Raw genomic sequence first — 6,076 nt, forward strand, 5'->3', positions numbered from 1 at the left:
TACTGTACTTAGCTTTTATATTAGCTACTAGGCAAAACTAGCCCTAAATAACCTCTAGATTCTTATAAAGCGCTCTTTTATAATTATACTTATAATTAAACTTTATTATAAACTTAAAGCAGTGCTTAACTTACATACTAGGCTAGTTTAAGCTAACCTAGCCTAGATTACGCTCTGCGCGCAAGGAATTAGCTATATTAGCTATAGCTACAAGCCTAGAGAGAAATCTATGTGTAATAAGCTTAAGTATGTACTTAACAACTACTTTTTTTTTAAGCTTAGTTAGATTTCTTAATTTAGGCTAGCATTCTGCTTCTAAAGGCTGTCTAGCGCGTTAATTGCTTAGTGTTATGTAAAAAACATTATAAATAGCTACAGCATGTTATAAGAAGAGTTTTAAGTTTTATTTAAAAGCTTAAAAAGTAAGCTGTATTTAATATTCTTTAGAAGATTTAATCTAGTGTTATTATTAAGGCATTATGTAGATAGGTAGAGTGTGGTGGGGGCTTGGCAAAAGTGGCCAGCCAACCTGTGTGGCCGGCCAACCTGTTAGGTACGTTATTAAAAATATAATAGCTTATATAAAAGTCTCTTTATTTTCTTTTCAATTAGCAGAATTATTTATTACTATTAATGTTAATATGTTAGGTTTACTTGCAACAGGAATGCTATACAGGAAATTAAAGTTGTTCTTCTATGTTGTAATAGAATTAACCTATAGCTGCACAACAGTAGGTGCACTAAAAAGTGCAGCTGCTAGGTTGTAGTTAGTTTAAATATATTAAGAACGCATTAAGAATATATTATAGTCTATAATATTAAAACAACACTTCTAAAAAAAATTTTGTTGCGGCAAGGCAGCATTTTAACATTTAGCTAACCTGATGCGGTTTTCAGCTAACGTGGCAAAAAAATGTGGCTTGCTAAGTCACCTTAGCCGAGGTAAGTGGCCCTGTCAGATTGAAGCACTGTTTCTGGGCTTCCTGAGATGAATGATGGGTTTGGATATGATGTATGGGATGATTAATTAATTGTATTAATTGTGTTAATTTATTAATCCTTTTTCTGCTCTACTTGTGTTGCTCGGCTTTTTGTTCTGCCGATCCGAGTCCCTCGCGCACTTGCCCTATGCGCGACCAGCTTGCAACATGCTGCAATTTGCTGCAATTTGCTGCAATTTGCTGCAAACTGCTGCAACATGCTGCAATTTGCTGCAATTTGCTGCAAACTGCTGCAACATGCTGCAAAATGCTGCAATTTGCTGCAATTTGCTGCAAACTGCTGCAACATGCTGCAAAATGCTGCAATTTGCAGCAACATACTGTTCAAGCTTATTGCTCGTACTATGTAGCAGCTTTTGTCAAGCGTTCCTCCTGTCTTGACAGTAGGTGCGCAAATCTGACACACCCCCTTAGCTTAGACATGCTTCAAGCTGGTTCCCAATTGCGCAACCTTAGTATGCTTCTAGGGCTTCCATTCTTGCTTCAATCTCTTCCATATCCGCTTCCTAACTGACTATCCTCTCCCTGACGTCAACTAGCCGAATTTGCTAAAGAAAGCTTGGCCATTTGCTAGCTAGAAGCGCTTTAGTGAGTCTGTCCGCAAGCATCTTGCTAGAGGGGACATAGACAACCTTAATTGTTTGTCAAGAGACTTCCTGTTAGAGCTAGTAGTTATAGATGTTGACATGTTAGAGCTTTGTTTAAAGTTAAGATATCTCTTTGTTTACTAGTTAGATTATCTGCTTGTTGTTGCACTAGATTATAATAGTTAAATTAGGCAGCTTAACCTACAGTTTGTTAAAAAGCATTCTTATAAACATAGCTTCCTTAGTAACTTAGAATAGTGCAAGTAATTCTACTTCTGTTGTTAACATTATAACTATATCTTATTTATTTACTTACTATGCAATTTATCTGCTAAATAGTTAAATAACATAGCTCTAAGAGCTCTTTTTATCTAGTGTATTATCTACAAATAACGCATTACTTGCTACTACAAGGTAGTCTTCTCCTCCTAATTAGAGTGCGTACGTCTGTGTTGCATGTAGGTACAGGATAACTTAATTAGCTGCATCCTAATAGTTAGATGCGGGATTTGTGAGAAACTGTGTAAGGTGTGATGTAGCAAAGGCAATGTCTAGTCTTGTAGTAACTGCTGCAAAAAGCAGAGATCTAATCTTCTACTAATATTAATTTACTTTTAATAGAGTTGCAAAACTAGATTGCAGCATAAGTTTAATCCTACTTATAGGTGTAGCGTGCTGCAGGTTCTTTTTGTTAGCTAGCCTAGCTATCTTGTTAATATATAATGCCTATAACAGCTAAATTATTTGTTACTATTAATCTCTAATAATTTTAACTTCTAGGAACTATTATAAGTCCTTGCCTTCTATTAGGGTATACTTCTCTTGTAACTAGTCTACTACACGCTGTGCATCTACTTTAGAGCCTTTTCTATGCGCAATAATAAGGTTGTCTATGTAAAAAAAGACAAATACTCTAGCTTTAGTTATGTAGTAGAGTTTATATAGAACAGCTAAGAACCTAAGGCCTTTAAAAGTTGTTATAAAATAGTGTTACTAGAGTAAAAAAGAAATTTATAGGCTATATAGTGCCTTTTAAAGCTTTAGTATTATACCTAGTTTCTAATAGCCTCTTAGCATCTGCATGTAGATATTGTGGTTAATTACTGCATGTATAAACATGTTAGTTATGTTATATTATTTAAGCTCTAGGTTAAAGTGTGCAGATATTGCTATTAGCATTTAAAATAAGCGTTCTGCTAGGGTGGCAGCGTAGGTATCTTGTGTAGTAATGTTTTTTTATTAATTACTGTAGACTACTAGTTACGCCTTGCATCTTTACAATCTATAGTGCTTATTAAGCTTATAGGTGTACACCTACATATAATCTAGGATCTGCTGTCTAGCTGCCTTAATTAGCTTTGTCTAGACCTCTGTCTAGGATTTTATTGTCTAATAACTGTCTAGGTGTGTTCTTTCTGCTGCCTTAAACATCTTATGTAAAGGGTGCTTCTCTAGTTACTTTTAGGTTAATAGCAAAAGTAGCAGCTAGCTTTTATAAGGTGTCTTTCTTTTAAATAGTATTCTTATTAATGCTACTTTATTTAGTGTCTTACTGCTATACTTTCTTACACTTCTAGATCTTATACTAGCTATAAAGGCTGTAGCTTATAGTATAGTCTTTAACAACTCTATTTAGCTTAGCTTTAGTGCTGCTTTAGCTATTAACTGCATAAGCAATGCTGCAAGTGGCAGAGTGTTTAAAGAAGACAGATAGTTATCTCTAATCTTTCTTTCTTAATAGTAGTCTAGTAGGTCTACTTTATTAAAGTTTAATATATTATTTATAGTGTTGTTTTTATAAAACAACTCTATCTCTAGCTAATAACTAGGTGTTAGAAGCTTAATTATTTTAATATATATAGTAATTTTTTTTACTATGTTATATATAAAGTTATTTATTAGGTCTTTAGGCTTACTGCTAAAAATTAAGTGTTTATTAAAAATAACATTATATATATAAATTACTTTTACTAGCAGTAGTATTTATATGTAGTAAATGTTTAATAATTAGTACCTAACTAAATATCTAATCTACGCCTTTAAGTCTAGCCTTTATAGCTTAGATTTATTCTAATGTGTGTTATTAGTTATTATAAATGCTTTATAGCTATAGGCTTTTAAATGTGTAAAGCTTAGCTTTTAAATTAATATAATAACTTTATTATTTAAAGCTGCTTATGTAAAGAAGATTTTATATAGTGTCTTCTAGTTATTAGCATAGTTTAGCGTCTAATTGTATAGGTATACGCTAGCTCTAGTAATATATAGCTATATGTTTTATAGTAGGTTAGCATCTAGTTATATAGCTTATAACTTTTTCTTATTTACACCCTTTAAGCATTTAGCTCCTCTGTTCTAGGCTTATGTATCTAGTGCTAAAGGCTTAATAGTTATTTTATGTAATGCTAGCTAGCGTTTTACCTTTAGTTTTACTATTATAATCTTATTATTAGCTTTAATAACTTTTACACTAATATTATAATAGTTTTTTAGAAAGAAGATAAAAATTATAAAAGCTTTAATAATTAATTTAGTAGGCCTATTATTTTTAAAGTAGAGGTCTTACTAAAGGCTAAAAAACTTGTTAGTAATTAGCATTTAACTCTACTTTTTTATAATGCTTTATGCTTTATATGTATAGAAATTAATTAACAGTTTTTTGCTAGGTCTGCTGTTACTAATTTATAGTGTGTAGCTAATTTATTATTATATCTTAGCTCTACTATATAAGTTATATTAGACTATTATAATTTCTTTAATTTACACCCCTTTAGCTTACTATATAAGGTGTTAAAGTGTAGCTAGTCTAGAGTGTCTAAGACGCTTATGCTATAGCTTTATAGATGCCTTTTATAAACTACATTTAGTTCTTATGTTAATTATGTGTGTATAATATAAGCCCTTTTATAGTAGATAGTACTCTAACACCTATTAGCTATAAATCTTTATAAGATCTCTAATTATTATTCTATCTAGGGCCTTTAAAGCAGTTAGCTCTGCTTGTGTGTCCTACTAGATTCCTTTCTATTATAGTAGGCAGAACAAGACTAGGTTGCACAGCAGGTCTAGGCACAGTGCAGCGTTATGTAGTACAAGACTGTATGCTTAACTATGTGTTCTATGCTTACTTTTTAAGCTTAGTATAATTAATTTATAGCTTTAAATTTATACACAAGAGTTTTTAGACTAGATAAAGTCTTTTAGTGTTAGTAAATAATAGTTATAGATTTAATTAAAATTATTTATAATATAGCATGTTAAGCTTAAGTTAAAGATAAATAATTCTCTTAGTAGATATCTATTCTAGTTTAAATTAACTATAGCTAGCAATGCAGCTGCCTTAACTCTTAATACTTTTTAGCTTTTAAGTTAGTCTTCTTATATCTCTAGCGTAGGTGTATGTAAACTCTTTAAAGTTAGTATTTTTAAATTATGTCTACGCTGCTCTTTTAGTAGGCCTTAAAAATCTAAGTTATGCTTATGCTTTAATGCTATAAGCTCTTTAACTCTCTTATTTAGCATCTACTAGTCTAGTGCTTTGTCTAGATAGACATAGAAGCAGTTCTTTAGCGCATAGATGTGTCTGCATGTAGGACATTTAGTGCCTCTTGTTTTAGCAGGTTTCTAGCTTAAAAATAACTTCCTGTTATCTTCTTAATAATGTTAATATTAAGGTCTACTCTATTTTCTTAACATTGCAACTTCTGCACTACAGGCGTCCTTATTTATGCCCTAAGTAGTTTTTCTACTTTTAGTAAGATATAACAAGTTATTTATTATAAAAGCAGCTTTATGCTTTTTTATATATATTAGATAATTTAATATTATATGTTTTTAAAAGCGCTTTATTATTTTTTTCTAATTTATGTCTAGTGTAAACTGTCTGCTTTCCTAAAAAGTTGTAGACTAATAAGGGGCGACTTTATTTATAGTAGTTAGAAAGTCCTTTGCTACAGCATTAAACTGCGTTGTTTCTGGAACATTTTGTGTCTCTGCTTCTGTGGCAGCGTAATTATACTCTGCTAGCTACAGGTTCTATATGCTTGCGTTTCTTAGCAGCTTTAAAGATGCATTATATTAGTTACGCGCGTGTTCTTGTTTAAATTAGTTGTTAACACCTACTGTAGCTTTAAAGTTTATAATTTACTATCTAAGTAGTTAATCTAGAGAACAGCATGTACGCTGCAGATGCAGGCTGACTGTTAACTAGATAAAGACAATAATCTGTTAGAGGCTTAATTACTCTCTTTTATAATTATGTCTGTCACTCTTATACTTGTTAGCCTTAATCTTGTAGTATTTAATAGCTTCTTTAAAGGCTCTAACACCGCTTGTTAATAGCTTGTTCAGGTGCGTAGGCGTTTTGACGTTAGAGGCTGGTGAAAACTCAGCTATTAGCGGCATCTCTGGAGCTCTTGGTTTGGAGATTATTTGGATGGTCAACTTAGGATCCACTTGCGGCCAGATGCTGTGCGCTACACATCTCAA

This window comes from Lindgomyces ingoldianus, assembly GCF_010093535.1.
Source record: "Lindgomyces ingoldianus strain ATCC 200398 unplaced genomic scaffold BDR25scaffold_2, whole genome shotgun sequence".
Classification (NCBI taxonomy): domain Eukaryota; kingdom Fungi; phylum Ascomycota; class Dothideomycetes; order Pleosporales; family Lindgomycetaceae; genus Lindgomyces; species Lindgomyces ingoldianus.